Source organism: Apis florea, unplaced genomic scaffold (assembly GCF_048593485.1).
Source record: "Apis florea isolate Af1SG1 unplaced genomic scaffold, ASM4859348v1 contig_3810_pilon, whole genome shotgun sequence".
In the NCBI taxonomy this organism is placed as follows: Eukaryota; Metazoa; Arthropoda; class Insecta; order Hymenoptera; family Apidae; genus Apis; species Apis florea.
The window spans coordinates 232,242-249,453 of record NW_028256867.1 but is presented as its reverse complement, the minus strand read 5'-3'; the positions used below and the strand labels follow the sequence as shown (position 1 = coordinate 249,453).

At 29.1% G+C, this 17,212-nt stretch overlaps 2 long non-coding RNA genes across 2 annotated transcripts; both read right to left on the bottom strand.

Moving 5' to 3' along the window:
• Positions 1–2,458: 2,458 nt before the first annotated feature.
• Positions 2,459–7,897, bottom strand: LOC147656106 (uncharacterized). Its single transcript, XR_015295044.1, has 3 exons — positions 7,500–7,897; positions 4,542–4,656; positions 2,459–4,473 (listed from the first exon to the last, which is right to left on the bottom strand). It is a non-coding gene; the product is annotated as an uncharacterized LOC147656106 (long non-coding RNA).
• A 559-nt stretch (positions 7,898–8,456) lies between these two features.
• Positions 8,457–11,956, bottom strand: LOC105735713 (uncharacterized). The gene is made up of 4 exons (XR_015295043.1): positions 11,784–11,956; positions 10,761–11,615; positions 9,447–9,613; positions 8,457–9,356 (listed from the first exon to the last, which is right to left on the bottom strand). It is a non-coding gene; the product is annotated as an uncharacterized LOC105735713 (long non-coding RNA).
• Positions 11,957–17,212: the final 5,256 nt, after the last annotated feature.

Here is a 17,212-nt window from a genome sequence, read left to right as displayed (position 1 = left end):
CCACGGAGAGGAATCGAGCTAGGGTCCAGCCGAATGTAGCTACGCGCGTACACTGAAGGAACTCGTGAAGCGAGGGCGCCGGCTTGAACCGGTTCAACCCCTCTTCCCAGCATCCCACGCCGTCGCGCATTCTCTTATCAAAGAATTCGGAATTCCCCTTGGAATCTATCGGCATGGATCCGCGAAAACATGTTGGCGGACGAGGCTTGGCGGAATTTCTCGAGAGGCTGGTGATCTAGTGTAGTAGTTAGAAGTTGTTGATCTTCGTGGATCGATGAGACGGGAAAATTTTCTATTTCTGCCTTGTTTTCGAGCGTATGGAAATCGATATTTGTATCCGTGAACGATTGTAATACTTTTCTTATTCGAAGAATTTGTATTGCGTGTTCGAATGAGTAAGAGTAAATGGATATTATTATAAAATTGGAAGTAATTTAAAGTATCCATTGTTGTGAAAAATAAATCTTGAACGTTTTACTCTCAAATAATAAATTTATATTTTGAAAGAATGTAATTTTGAGCATAAATAAATATATATATATATTTTCTTAATAAAAAGGAGCAAGATTCTTACCGAAGTGTATGTGTTTTGTATTCCATGTACAAAAGATCATTTTTCTCCACTTATCCCACGTTCCTTATCCTATAATTTATATGATTTATCTCACATCTTACGTTACGAGGAATAACAACGTTTCAAAGTATTATACCAAATCTTCATCACACATTATGTGCTTTCTCCTTGAACCCCATTTCCTGCATTCCATATCTCATATTCTCTAGATCATTTCCCACATTGCATATTCCACTTTCCATATTTTCAACTATAACTCATTCTGCATAATTTATATCCCCCAAATAATCTGTTTGCTGCATCACGTATCTCATATCTCTTGTTCTATGCATTCCAAATTCAATACTTCATTTCTCATATTCCGTGATTTCGCTTCTCACATTTCCTGTCACACGTATTTCAAATGTCTTATTTGACGTTTCTCACATTGGAACATCTTAGATTTACTTCATATTCTAACCTTAGTTTTCAAATACTCACGTATACCCACAAGATACTCACGAGAAGATACTTTTGCAGGATTTTTTTGTGTAACGGATTAAGCAATATAAACTAATAAAAATAAGTTAAAATTTATTTTTCATGTATGTTAGAATAATACAAAAATGTGTTCACTGTGGAATATTGTATATATTCACTGAATGAAAATTTGTTTATTTTACATTATATTTTTATTATTCGTTGTATAACACTAGGAGTAATATCAGTTTTAATTTTGAAGATGTAATAAACGAATATATGCGCACGATAGAAAAACTTTCATTTCCGCAACTCGACGAGAGGCAATACTGCTTACATTTGACTGCAGAAATTTAATTTTATGAAAGAGACTCGTACAAATATCGAATATAATGTATCTTGTAAATGAGAATTTTAAACGCTAAATTTTCTTCCAATTTTCATATTATTATATTTTCTGTTCGATGAACGTTTTATTATAAAATCAATTTATAAATAAATTCGATAAATTCGAAATTATAAAATAAGTAAACAATTTATTGGATGTCAAAAATGTGATTCACTTCACCTGATATATAATATAATAATATTAAATAATTAATAATAAAAGTAATTAGAAATTTCTATAAAATGCACACGTATAATTAAAGTTTAATTATATCACGTATCTATATGATGCTTCAAATTATAATAATACTGTGAGGAATACTGAGAGGAAATTACATTTACAGTTTTTTCTAAAATATTCATTATTAATGAAATTATACGTAGAATTTTTTTTTATCGAAATAAAAGATACGCTTTATAGAAAAATTTTTAATTTTCGTTTAATCATTAGAGTTTAATAAAATTTTTAAAATAAAGTTTTAAAATGAAGGAAAATTTTTGAAATTGAAACGATATTTGTAACTAGTCAAATTATTTCAGTTAGACATTGTTATAAAAAAGTAAAAAATAATTTTTAATGATAAAATTTTAACATGAACAATTGCTTGAGAAATTAATTGAAAAAATTTGACATCCAACTATTGTTATTATGTAATATCGTCGATAGATTAAAACAATTGTTTTTCTTTTTCTTTTTTTCTTTTTTTTTTTTTTTACTATTTTCTTGCATTCCATTTCTACGCAAAACTGTTTCGTTTCGTTCTCTGTACTTTGTTTTTTTTCTTGGAATTAAACCATTATTTATATCGTATTCGAGCACAGCATAGAAATAGATTCTTTAACAGTTCAAATAACAAACAAAAATTGCATATGTATTTATACAAATGCTTTTCATCGAACATTTCTTGTTTAGATACACTTGAACATGTAATACCAAAATACACTTAGATAATTAAAGATAATTAATTAAAAAAAATTTTTTTAAATTTGTATTCGTCTGTTAGAACAACCTTTATTTTTACCAATTTTGATAATTAATTTGTACATACGTAATTTATTGTCTTAAATAGAGCAAACAAAATTTGTAACGTAGAAATTGATCGTGTCGCTACGTGGTGTTGCACAAGTGATCGATCATGTTGAATTTAGGTGTCTTTAATAACGGTGAATGAACAACGTGTTCCTTAGTCAAACAAGTAGAATAGGTCACCGCCTGATCAAACAAATAGAGTACAGTAGAGGTTTAAGGTGAGTAAAATGCGTTTGGAACACGGTTGATGAAATATAAAATAAAGATAATTCAATTAAATTTCTTTAAAAGTATTATTAATTTTTTTTTCCATTTATTATTTTTATTTTTTCCTCAATTTTTCATCATTTCTCATCATCCTCTTTTATTCTCTTATCATCCATTATTTCTTTCATCACTCTTTCCTTAGTTTTCCTCCTCATTTTTTCATTGTTTCATTATCTTTTTCTTCTATTATTATTATATTTTTTTCACATTTTTTATTCATTATTCTTGTTACGTTCACTTTATATAATTTCTTCAATCTTCATGTTTATTGATTCCTTTCCTTTCTTCCTCCACAATTTTTTTCCATTTCATCGCTCTATCTCTCTTTTTCTTCTTTCTCTTTTTCTTTAACATCGTCTTGCACTTTTGCTTCTGCTTCTCTTTTAGAAGAAGAAGAAGAAGAAGAAGAAGAAGAAGAAAGCAATTTCTTCTCTTTTCTCTTTTATCAGATTTTACAACCTGAATTCGTCAACATTCGTCGCAGGATTTATTACAAGATTTGTAACGCGGAATTCATGAGAAACGAAAGGAGAAAGAGTTAGATGCGTGACAAAAATTTGAAAAATGTTCACCGGGAATACGAACAAAATTGCAAAGCGTGCGAAACACGCTGATGCCATTTTTTTCTATCTTGGAAATTGAATATATATCAAGAGCATTATTGTCGAATCGAAAAGGGAATTTTTAAAAATGCAATTTTTTTGAATACCTCGAGAAAACGTCGAAGGTATTGAAAGTTTCAATAGATTTATTTCTTTCGTCTTAGTTGACAACAATATCGATAGAAAGTTATGAAATTTTCGCTTCGACTCGTCGATTTCTTCGTTAAGAGGCCAATTTTCTTGGAACGCGTCGAATCAATGATTTTCTGTGTAACGAAGTTTCTACTTTATAAAAAAAGGATCTCGATTTTTCATTATCGGGAATTCTACTTGTCTCTCTTTGTCTGAATTCATTTACGCGAGTCAGACAAGTTCAATGATTCATTCCAAGAATCAATAATCGAATTAAAAAACAAAAAAAAATTCTTTTTTAGTTACTGGAATGAAAAGGAATTTTCATTTTAACATTTCTATTATATACGTTATTTTTAATTAAATTTTGACATGTAAATTTACGTGAAATTGGATTTATTCTACTTCATCCTTCCAGCAGGATATTTAAATGGCCTTGAACCTTCTTGATCATTATCTTTATCCATCACGATCTTCAAATAATTTTTAAACAAATTAATTCTTTACTATCAAACGATCTTATCATTTATCATAACCTTCAAATTATCTATTTTTTAAATATGATATAATGAACCATCAGTCGAAAAAAAATTATCGACAATAACGTTTGATTTATTTCATCCAACGAATGACTATGATTCAATCAAATTGTTGTGTTTAACACAAGGAAATTTTGAGTAATTTTAAGTATTTCGTCTTTGGTTTTTAATATTTCATTCAACTCGTTAGCTTTAACATTCCTTTTCCTTCGTAGAGATGTTCGAATGAACAGATTTCAATTTGGAATTTTTTTGTTTTTTACTCGTTTCCTCTTTTGTTGGTGAAATTTGGAATTTACTAATTACTAAAAGAATATAAAAATATATCACTCTTCGTTTATTATTAGACTTGTTATCATTGTAACTATCATTGTATTATTATTATTGTATTTATTAATGTAATTGCTTCGTTTTTTATAATTTTTCTTTAAAAATGATATGTTAACAAATATTTTGTGCTGGCAAATATGTGTCTGCTACTACCTAATTGAAAACATATATGTAAGTTTTAGTTTGTACACATTTTATTAAAATTACAGATTGGAGCATACCTCGAACTGTGTTGTGATATTTGCCTTGAAATTATTTATCTTGGCACTACAATATTCCATTATATAAATTATAAAAAAACTTTAAGTAATAACTTTCCAAAAACTTTCATGAAATCTGAAAAAAATTTAGAAAAAATCTTATTTACAGTAAAATTATCATAAAAGGAATAAATGTTTACCTTAAATTTCAAACTTGTGATCGGATACAAATTTTTAGCAATCTAAAATAAACTGTATGATACCGACTAAGCATAAATAGGGGGACTAAAATTTCCCCTGTTTTTAAACATAAAAAGGGTTAAAGAGGAAATTTACATTAATAAAATTCTTGTTCTCTCCAACGATGAGCAACACTCAACAAGTTTTCCAAAAGCGTGCTCGTAACATTAAACTGCACAATTCTCTCTTTCTCTCAAAAAGGAAACAAGAAAAAAAAACACACATAGCAGAATCTATTTTGTCGCGTAAAAGCGTTTCACCATTTTGCATGAATGTTTTTTAATTCACGCGCGAGTATAAAACAGTGAGAAAATTACGAATGTCGAGACTTTCGTTTTCTTTTTTTCGATGTTTTTTCAAACTTTCTCGTAAACGAATCAATGAAAGGGAATGGAAAAATGCGATGTAGGGATAAATGGATGAAACGATAACTTTAATTCTCGTTATTTTTTAAAGGATTAATAAAAACTGATGGATGCAATTAGCGGGGATGAGTATAGGAGTATTCGTAGTGGACTTTAATTTCATTTTAATTTCTAATTTAACGCTCCACCCCTGCAAGTAACTTATAATAGAGTCGAGTTTTTCGAGTATTTTACGGCAGATATGCAAAATTGTGAAATTTTCGTGTTTGTGCACGAATTGACAGCTTTGAAAAGGGATCAAGTTAGGGATGTAAACGAGGTTGAAACGATAAACAGGATGAGTTTCTTTTTCCTACGTTTTCTATGTAAAAATGATTGAATATCTTTTAATTGATTATTTATTGGATTACTTTTATTTTATTTATTTATTCTTTTCTTTGGCGAATCGTTCAATGAGGACGAGACTTGACTAGATTTTCCAGTATCTATCGCGAATTTTACTTCTAATAATGAATGTTTCGTTAAAATACACTTCAAAAAATATTTTCCATCGAAACATTTAAAAAATTATTGTGAGAAGTTAAGAATGATTGAGAATTAAAACTTATTTCACAGAAATATTTTCATCTTCTAAGAATTAATCATTTTCAATGAAAATTTCGGGCACTTGAACGGGCAATTATTTTGCGGATAAATTTTTTATCGATTGGTTTATTAAATTTATTAATTTTATAGATATTGTATGTATAGTAAATTCGGATAATTCGATTCTCTCTTTAAATGAGATTGCGAGAGAGAGGAAGGGAATATTTCTATATAAATTTAATTTCGCGCGTAGATCTAAAATGTGGGTTAATTTCCGGAGGGTAAATATCGCGTAAAGGAAGAGACCTAATTTTATTACGAGGATAAAAATCCCTTTGGGAATGTGGCATTGTTCCTAACGATAAGGCCAATCTTTAAATATTTATATTTTCATCCTTGAAAGCATATGACGCACAGATAACAAAGTTCCCTTCTTGATAAACGATCCGTTGGTCGAAACCAGTAAAATAAATGTTTGATGAAATTTCAGCGGTGTAGATTTAAATATGCTTTCAATTTTATATTAAAATTTTAGAGTTTCTTCATAGAAATTTCGATGTACATCGTCAATATATATCAAAATTGATACAAAAGTATATTGAACTTTAAGTTATTAGAACATAGGAAATGAATCAAAGTTTTAGCATCTAAGTAAAAATGATCTATCATTGGTCAGACATGCGAGTAAATACGAATTTAATAAAGTTCTCTTTCCACTAATGGACATAAAATTTTCTTCGATAATTACTCGAATGATGAATAGACAGTAAAAATCGAGTTAAATTCTATAAATTTTCTGCTTAAATAAAATTACAAAATTTTATGGTTTCATGAAGAATATATGGACTCGTTTAAGAAGAAGAAGAAAAATTTTCCAAGTAATATTGTTGAAAATATAATCTTCGATAAATGATATTGTACACGATGGAAAATACTGAATATACAAATTTTTTTTAACGCCACGTTTGAAATGAAAGAATAGATCGTATATTTTGAATCGTTGCTAAATTAAAGCATCAATAATGAACTTTTCACAAGCTTTACCACTTTACGATGCAAATGTTCGTAAAGAATTGTTTAGAAACTTCTTCAAATTGTTACGTTGTATTGATGTCACTTTGAACAAGTTCAAAATCGTGTCACAATTTTGAAAATTTAATGATGCGATTATTAGCTGGAAACAATTCTCAAATTGTTATATTTCCATTTCACGTAAAAAATTTTCTTCTTTTTGTTTTTACTTTTTATTTTTTAAAAGAATTGTCGTAAATTTCTTCTAATGCAATTAAAATTGTTTTATATTGTTATGCAAGATTGGAGAGGAATGCGTTAAGTCGTCGGATACAGAGGAAGAAAGATGTAGCAAGGCAGAATGATTTATTTGAACAGACTTCTAAACGAAATTGCGCTAATTTTAGAGCTTCTGTTTTCCTAACCGTAACTGGCTCAAGAGCTTTAAATGATAATACATTTTCTTAAATGCTAGTGGAAGAAAAACCTGGTGAAACACCTGAAGGAATGATCTCTATAAATCTTTGAAACGAATTTCACGTGATAAATCAGGATTTTAATTTGTATTGGAAAATAACAAATAATCGAAAGATAAAAATAAATTTCGCTTATTCTACGAATTTTACGCTCCATCCAATTAATTAAAAGGATAATATTTCATTAATATTCATACGTTACATCAACAAAAATAAAGTGAAACGTGTATCTCGTGTCACGAGAGTGAATTAAAAAGGGGAATAAAATTTTCTCGAAAATTATTGGAGATTAAAACACTTACCTCCTTCTTGCCCCAATATTTTTCCACCAGATACATCGCATACTTAAATATTTCTCCATATTTTCCCACCCTCTCGCCAGTCTCACTCGCGTTGGAACGTTTCTCAATAAAGAAGAAAGAAGCTTCCGGTCACGTTTCAATGTTCCCATCTGATTAAATATATAAATGCAACCATTTTTATTAACGCATCGAGGTTGTTACGTCGATCATTAACTTTCAACCGATCTCTCGCGAGTTTCCACGTTCCCGAAATACGTGGACGGAAGACAAAAATAGAGCGATGGAATTTTTATTCGAGTCACGCGACACCCTTGGGTGCCTATCCCATACTGTTGATGCTCATGGACCACCATCTGGTTCACGTTGATGAATTTACTCGAGACCGTCATTAATCAACCAGTATGATCAAATCAGGGTATTAATTATCTCGTTGCCAAAGATTTTCTGATTGAAAAGAATATTTGTTAATTATCGTAACAATTTTCTTGATAGATTTTGCCTATGCTTGGTATTTATTTAGCTTTGTTTTTTGGATGATTGAAATTTAATTCTCCGTAGGTGCGTGTTTATTTGGAAATATTGAGAATATTAAATTGTAGGAGATTCTTTTTTTTTCTTTTACATTTAATGTTCTTCTTATATTTGAATTTTTCTTCCAAGTTTGTTGTCCAAGACACTTATTTTTTGAATAAAATTCCTTAAATACGATGTTTAAAGGAAGACGTCGAATATACAGTTGACTAATGTTTCGAGATCAATATCTAATTAAATTTTCCGCCACTTTCAAATTCCTTGAAAGTTGGCCGAGTTGGCCGTAATGATGAATTCGTTCCTGTGAATGTCGTCAACGTTCCGGAAATTAATAACTCGGAGGCGAGAGGTCTAATGAAGCTTCGTATGAAAACGGGTGTCGTTCCAATCAAAACTTTCCTCGTCGTCGGGGAAAAAATCGTGGCAGAAAAATCTGGCTTTCAAAAAGCGATCCCCACGACTTGGCTACTTTTCGCTTTGTTTTACGTTATAACAATTTTTTGCAATTCACGGGGCGAGCTGCGTAAAGTCGATTGAAAAAAATCGAAGTGTCTTATGCACTTTTGTCGTATGCTTTTTAAAATTTTACAATTTTACATCGAACGAGAGGAGAACTTTTTTCTCGATCGTCAGATTAAAAAGCATTGCATTATTTTTTCAAATCAGAAATTTCTCTTTGCTTTTATTCAATTTATTTCAATACTTTTATTTAAGATCATCATTTTTTTTTTCAATGAATTACAAAAGATTCTGCTTCTGTTTCTATTTATTTCTATTTATTCTTTTTGTTTAATTTGTTACTTAAAATTATTATTTTCTTCTTACCTTCATATATATTGTTTCTTTCTTTCAATGAATCACAAAATTGATTAAGAACACATCCTCTTGAACGATTCTTCTTTCATTTTATTAAATATTTAAGGAGTTAATATTTTTCATTTCAACTTCAGAGAATTTTAATTGATTAGGATTCATAAATGGCAATTATTTGCGTTCTTATGTTACTCTAAAAATGCACTAGATTTCTGAGATATGAAACAAAAGGTGAAACGAAGAAAGGATGGCCGATTTCAAGGAAAAGAAGAAGAAAAACTGGAACGAGGTTCGTGGAATATCTTGATTCAGAATGCTGTGGGAGTAGATCCAAACAAATTGTCCCCGTCTTTCGTCGTCGCACGACGAAATATTTTTTTAATGTCGCCCAGGAAAACAACGCGAGACACGAGCTAGAAATTGGACGAATCTCCAGCTTCAGCCTGGAATCTCGGTAAAATATTTTTTCGCGGTTTGCGTGTGGCTTGAAGATTTGAATGTAAAATCACCTTGCTGCAAAAGCCGAGATGTGGGAATTATTTAAAATGTATGGAAATCTCGCGTCCTTGCTTGGCGTTTCATTGTTCAAATCGTGTTACACACCGTTTTTGCTTAACTTTTTCCAAATGTCCGATGTCAACGATGATTTAAACGATTCGATGTTGCAGTGAAAATTTTCCTCGAAAAGGAATTTTTTCTATTATAAATTCTATTTCTCAATTATTTGCAAATCGAGGTAAACAATTGTTCAGTTGTTTAGTTGCTCGATTCTGAAAGAAAAAAAAATTTTTGTTAGTATAAAGTTAAACATAAAATAAATATAAAATGTTAAAGTTATTTTGTGTTTTAATAAATAATGGTTAATAAATAAAAAATTTTTACGAGATGATACATATAAGAATGATATTGAACCGAATATTAATTGTTTAATTATAAAATTAATTATTGAAGTTATTGAAATTTACAACATATCGATAATTGTATAATTGTTATTTTCTTTATCATTATATATACATTTAATGTACATGCTATTTGCATTATAGCTGTCATGTTCCATTAGTCTGAAAAGTGATTGATCGATACTATTTATTTTACTTTACTTGACTAATGAATTATAAATATATTACTAGTTTAATCATTTATAAAAAAAAATAAATATTATATATAATAAAATATATTTTGTAAGAAATTGCCAAAAACGATTGATTTTATAGTTTTAATTTTATACGATATACAACAGAAATTCATGTAATCAGAGAGAATTTGTGAAGATAATCTACATGTAACCTACATGTCAAAGAATAACTGGTACTCGTGGATCAGATGTCACAGGATTGATAGATTAGAAAATACGCGAGTCTAGGAATGCCGACATTGCTTTTGTCGTGAAGAACAGGAGAATGAACATTCTTAAAAGACTTGTGAGTGACAAAAGCGAGAATGACTTCTAGTTACAAGATTGAACTACAATTTAGAATTATTTCTTTTTATAATTATTTTCTTTTAATTCTATATTTCTTTTTTTATTAATTTAAATCTATCCTATAGCTAATCTTCTATATATATTATATATTTTTAACTTTCTTTTCAATAATCTCACACGTGAAATTACTATTGTAAGTATTTTCATCTCATGAAATTCCAGAAAATTGTATCATTTTAATTTTAATTAACGATTAATAGAAGCAGGAGAAATCGAATAAAAAAAAATAAGGGAAAAAAAACTTTCTATACAAATACGATTTTGACCCATTTTAAACAAATCTACGTCGAGCTAATTTACGTTTATTTATACATCATTTATGGATTAATCATTATGAGGTTAAAAATCAAATAAAACGTACAGAAAATGGAAGAAAAAGGAGGGGGAAGCTAAACAACGTTTAAATATTCACTTTGTGGATTTAAATTACTAACCATGCATACTAGCTCGATCTTGACCCGTTTCCAACGAATTTAAAACGATCGTGCATTTATTTCATGCAAGGAAGTCGGAATTTTCCTAATTTTTCCTCGTGCACGCAAGTTTGTAGTTGAAGATTAATGCCGCGAATCCAAAAATGCAACATTTCACGGACGATTTGTTAAAAGCATCTCACTGTGACAATATACAGTTTTTGCCAGAAATTTTATGCGAATAAAAGAACCACCCAATGTTCTGTTCCTGGGATTTTCTCGAAATCTCGATGCATTTCTCATCGGGTAAAAACGTGACAGGACGATTCGTCGTTGACAGAATGATAGGTTACAATGTCGTTCTTTATGTGTTACATCTATACCCAGAAATTCGTAATTTTCTTAATTATAGGTTAATAGGAAGATATTTTGTTGCTTTAATTCAAAGTTAAAATTATAAATCTCTTTAAAAGATTGTACGTTAAATTTTTCTGCACCAACACTATTCCAATTTAATTTTTTTTTTCAAATTGTTAGGAATATGCTGATAATTCTATAATACTTGAATTTCCTGTATAATTTTCTATATTTCTCACAGCACATCCTTTTTTTTTTTTTTACAGATTAAAGTTTCACCAAGTTCTTACATCGAGCCTCGTGCGATTTCTCAGATGTTTAAGTTGAAGAAGTTTAAAGCTTTTCCATTTTCAACTTAAAAAGTTCGAACGTTCGGACAAAGGGGGATTTTGAATTTTGAATTCGTCGAACTATTTAAACTTCGTTGTCCTGTCGCTTCTTTTCGAATCTGAACTTCTCAAGTGTTGGCTTTGAGACTTCGACCAGCCACCGCGTTTTTTACTTCCAGAGACGCGCTTTCTACAATCAGCAAGAAAAAATTCGATTCAAAAAATCGATAACTATTCTACCGGAATGTAGACTCGTTATAGCATGGAATAAGAGAGAGAGTGGATGCTTGGAGATTCCTATTGTGCGAATTGAGATAGTTTAGCAACTTTGTTGCAAGTAAATTCAAGGAAAACCTACTGCTCCTATTTCCATGCAATAAACTTTCAAATCTCTTTCTCTCTCTCGAACTGTGACACGAATAAATAAATATTAATTCGTGGAGAAAAATATATCTTCTTGTTGAAAAGCGAGGTTAGGTGATGATAATTAACTTTGAAATGTATCACGGTTTTCGAATTTATAAACTAACTTCGCGATTCAAATAGAATTCCATATTTTGTTTCGAATGAATAATTTCACAAAGTTATTCATAAATCGAATACATAAATAATTTATTATTTTCTCAAAAAAAAAAAATGAAAATAAAAATATACGTGGGAATAAAAATTGGCAGTAGAAAATAATGCTCGATATTTATTTCGGTCCTATCATTTAATGGCTCCTGAAATATGTATTCTTTCAATTAAATTATTATTTAATTATCGATATCCTAAATCACCGGTTCATTGATTCTGTAATTCTAAGAATTTCGAGAATCATCGAAAAATCTCGGGACGAAATACGTTTACGCAAATGTTTGATGAGATTACAGCGTTCCGTGAAGAAATGCTTGATCTAAAGGGAATAGATAAAAAGATTGAGAAAGCAAAGTGAATCGAGTGCATCGTTCTTCTCGAGCCGATATTTACATAATGCCTCTTGCACGCGATTCACTATGTATGACATTTCACTTGTCTGCAAGGTATGTACATCCGTTTCGCGGAAAGGACGTCACATTTGTTGGTCTTGGTGTAGTAAAACTTTTCTTCCCTGTTCCATTGCATATTCCTGCGTGATTGTTCATCTGAAATTCTAATTCAAACGCCGCTGAAAATTTATTTTGCCAAAGTTCCTGAACATGAGACTCGATCACACGCAATCCTGATGTTGTTCCCAGTTACATTTCCAATTATATTAATGAATTTTTACTTTTGTGCAATTAAATTATGCTCGAATTGAATTATATTTGAGGATTGGAGATGAATTGTTATAAATTATAAATTGTTTGTTATTAGATGTTTCGTTAAATTGGCTATCTGCTTTCGCGAATAAATATTTCCTTTTTTTCAATATTCTTACATCTATGGTGCTATAAGTTTTGCTTTAAGCCTTGTCCACATTTATGAACATTATCTGCAGATATATATTGATATACAAGATTTTTGAGTATCCATGTCAGTTCATAAAATGAAGTATAAACATATAAACCTATGCAATATGTGTATACAATGTGCGTATAGATTGCATCCGGATACTGTAGATGAATTGTCGTATCGTTGAAGCAATAAAGTGGTCAAATTTTCGATGAAATTTTCGACGTTCGCAATATTATTGAAAATAATATCAATCGAAATATAATTTCACGAATATAATTTCACAGCTTGACAACCCTGAAACAAGGAAATAATTAGTATAATTGAAATTTAAATGATAAAAGTTTGAAATGACTTGCACAATTTCATTCGCACGATAATACTATGGGATCAGGATATTAAGGGTCAATAACTGTTTATCGGCCAACAATATTCAATTTCTAAAGATTCGTTGTAAATATCAAACCTGCAGCTTTATATCGGTGAGTTTTTTATGAAGTTCCAATATAAAATAAACGTGCAAAATTCGTCGACGGTTCGACTCGATGTGCAAAATATTTGTCATCGATTCGAGTCGATATGAATGAATAGTAAATTATCACCATTGATATGGAAATTTATCTGACGTACAAAAGAAATTTTCGTGGGCGATCCCCATGATACAAACAATTCTCGATAAAGATTGATAAATAATATTATCTGTCATTTTCGTATAAAATGAAATATCTTCTTTATTTTCAAATTTTAATTTCAATAATTAATAATTTTATACTCCAAATCTGGAAATCTATATATAAATAAATTTAAAGGAAAGATGAAGTAAATCGTAGTTTTTCCATTTTCAATCAATATTTTAATCATATCTTAATATATAAGGGAATAAATATATTAGAAAAATTTATGATAACGTTAATAATACCACGAGTTATTCGGGCATATCGATTATCGGGCATATCGCGTGATTGCGACAATTGCAATGATGCATCGCTTCCAAGCCAAATGACATATAGAAATTTCATGCTAACAAATTCACGACACATTGCGTCGCTTCGTGTATCGTGTATACATTATCCAAAGATCAAACGTCGAATTTCAAAGAGTGAGAAATTCGTGGAATTGATTGCTTCTATTGTCAATCTAATTTATGGCCAAGAATGAAAATGAACTTTTCTTTTCAAAAACTTGATTATGTGATTACCAAACAAGAATTTTTCATGTAACTTTTTGTGAAAAATTTAAATTAAAATGCATAAATATACAAAATATAATAATTCTTTGATATGAAACTTTTCATACAATTAATTTTACTTGTAGAATATCTTTATACGAAATATTATTATATAGTGATAGTAACTTGGTTTTTTCATTTTATGTATACTCTGGATCTTATTTGCTGTCATCCTCATCAATTTTTAAAAATTAGATCTCTCAACCATTCCTTTCTTATCTTACAGTCGAATTCTCAAAAATTGCACGTCCTGATAAATATCTGATATGTGTCCCAATTGTAGAGATTAAAGTGAACACCATTGTACGTGGACTAGCGTAATTTACAAATTAGATTAATTTACATATAAATATAATGCTTACTATACAAAAATGTCGATAAAAGTTATAAGAGATTTAATTACACGCTGGAAATATCTGTACGTAGACAATCAGCCAATCGCCATGTGGACGGTAAACGTACTTTTCAATTCTTATTTTCTCTGTTCATCTTCGAGTTTTTTAATAAAATGAATTTTCTTTTAATTTCCTTTATCCCCGAGAGAAACAAACCTGTTATTCCGTTTGAATTTTCTGCTTGATCTTCTACAATTTATTTATTTAAGAAAGATAAATTGTTCTTCCCGGAAAAGAAACGATCGCCTATTATCGTTATGACTTTGAGAAAAAATTGAGAAGAAATTCTGTTACATCAGTTCGTAAATGAAAAATAAATTACACAGATTGGAAAATAATAATTAATTCCTAATTGTATCATTTGTGGCTTATTTATCGTATTGATCTTTCATATATATATGGATAAAGATCTTATTTTATTTTGCACATCATTGTTAATACACTTCTCCTTATCATTCTTGACAAGCGATTCAAGATTAATCGAGATCTTTATTTGAAATTCTAATTATTGATTAAAGATGTATATAATTTTTTAAGAAAATATGTTCGAAAATTCGTTAGAATTAATGAAGAAGGAAATGTTTTATATATTTCAATTTTAAATATCATAATTTATTTATGAATTCATATTTTCACACGTGTAAATAAAAAAATTTTTAAATAAAAATAAAACATGATTAGAACTCCAATTATCTTGCGAATAAAAATTTACGGATGCTGGTTGTCAATTCAACTTTTTTTTTTTAATATAACAAATGTTACCTCTAAAATAAATATTTTATAAAGATAATTTGATATGACAAATAGATATTCTCAATCGAATCGAATAAATAATCTGAAACAACATAACATGAAACATAAGCAATAAAATAAGAATATGGAGCGAAAAATATAAAAGTTTGCGATAAATATGATTAAATTGTTATTTCACGAAGTTGACTGATAGACACCTTTATGCAAAAGGATTCTTTAAACAAATTCTAGTTTTTGTTTATTCCATTTCAAACACGCATGGTTGAACAATCTCAAATCGCATTTTCATCATATGTCTGTCGTTTAAATTCAACTTCATCGAGCAAACGTATAAATGGAAAATACACGGAACGACGTTAAATCCTTCTCTTCGTTCAATTTTCTATTTTACCCTTCACCCTCTTGTATAGTGTTCTTTAATCTCCTTGGAGCGTTCTGCTAATTAAAGCAAATTTACATAACACTTCTTTCTCTTCTTTCTTCGTAATTGTCAACCGCATTAATCAAATATTTATGGTTGGGTATTAATTAGTTATGACGTTTACTGGACGGGCATTTAGGTATTACTGATTATATCCGATAGTATCATTAATCTTAATATTCGATAATCACGCGTTTCACCACCATGGTAGAATAAATATTCCATCATCGACGATCTCTCCTCCATAAACATCAAAATAATTCTCTCGATTAATTTCTGAATTTGAATTAGATGAGTATAACATCAATGATTTATTACATTCGATATCGAATATTCTGGAAAATTTTTCACATTAAATTAGTAATCTTATCTATGTAATTTATAACTTAAATTTAACAACTTACTTCAATGATGTATTATAAATTATGTATAATTCATTGAATTTCATTCATTGATATATATATTTCAATATTTATCTTAATAATTATTATTGAATATACGGTGACAGATAATTCTTAATTCAATTTCCATCCAATTAATTAATAATACATATAATTAAATTTATATGTAAAGAAGAATTCGATTACGAATGCAAAATTAACGAGCACCTGTTATCTTCTCAATACAATTTATAGTTTACATGTTCGACAAACGAAATACAACGAAAATCATAAAATCAACGACACGTTCTTATAACATAGAATGTTCGGCAGAATATTTTGCCGATTTGCATATTTACAAATTGGACTTAATATGGATAACCTGCATATCCGCCAACAATAGTTAGTTTACAAGTTTTTCCATTTCTCAGTATTTCATTCTTTGTTCTGCAATAAGGATTAAATTATATACTTTTGATTACTTATCCGATATTTATTAATCGTTTTTATTCCGCAATTTAATAATTCCGTATTGCAGATATTATATTGCAATTGCAAACCACTTTTAAATTACACGTGATTATAATTTCGAAAGAAGGCGCTGCAATACAATACCAATATTGTGGGAACATAACCTCAATTCAGCTTTATCCCTGAGAATATAGAATGAAATGTTCGATAAGACAAAAGAAGAAAAAAGTAACAATTGGCTATTGTAAATTTCAATTATAACACTATATGTAGTGACGCTTTGTTAATTATTTGCTTATTGCAAAGAAAAATACAGAAGCTTTATTCGCCGCCGCCTTTGTTTCGATGGTACAACATTATAAATAATCGAGATAGGTACGATGCTGCTGTGTATATGATAATGCACGCAGTTTGAATTAAAAGTTCCTGAGATAATGTTGTATTATACACTTGGACCAATTCATAATTTCTAGAGAAAAGCTGGAGATTTAAATGAGGTTTGGTTAAATCTTTCTTGAATGAAAATAGTTTTTTTTTTCTTGAAAAAATTCGACCTGACTGAATGAAAATGGCGATGAACAAAAGGAAAGTTTTATATGATATTTTGATCTTTTTTCTTTCTTTCTTTAAAACAAGATATATTTAAGGTTTGGAAATTAGATTCAAATCGTGTTGTAAAAATGTTGTTATATAAAAATAAAATAAGCCAAGAAAAATATAAATATT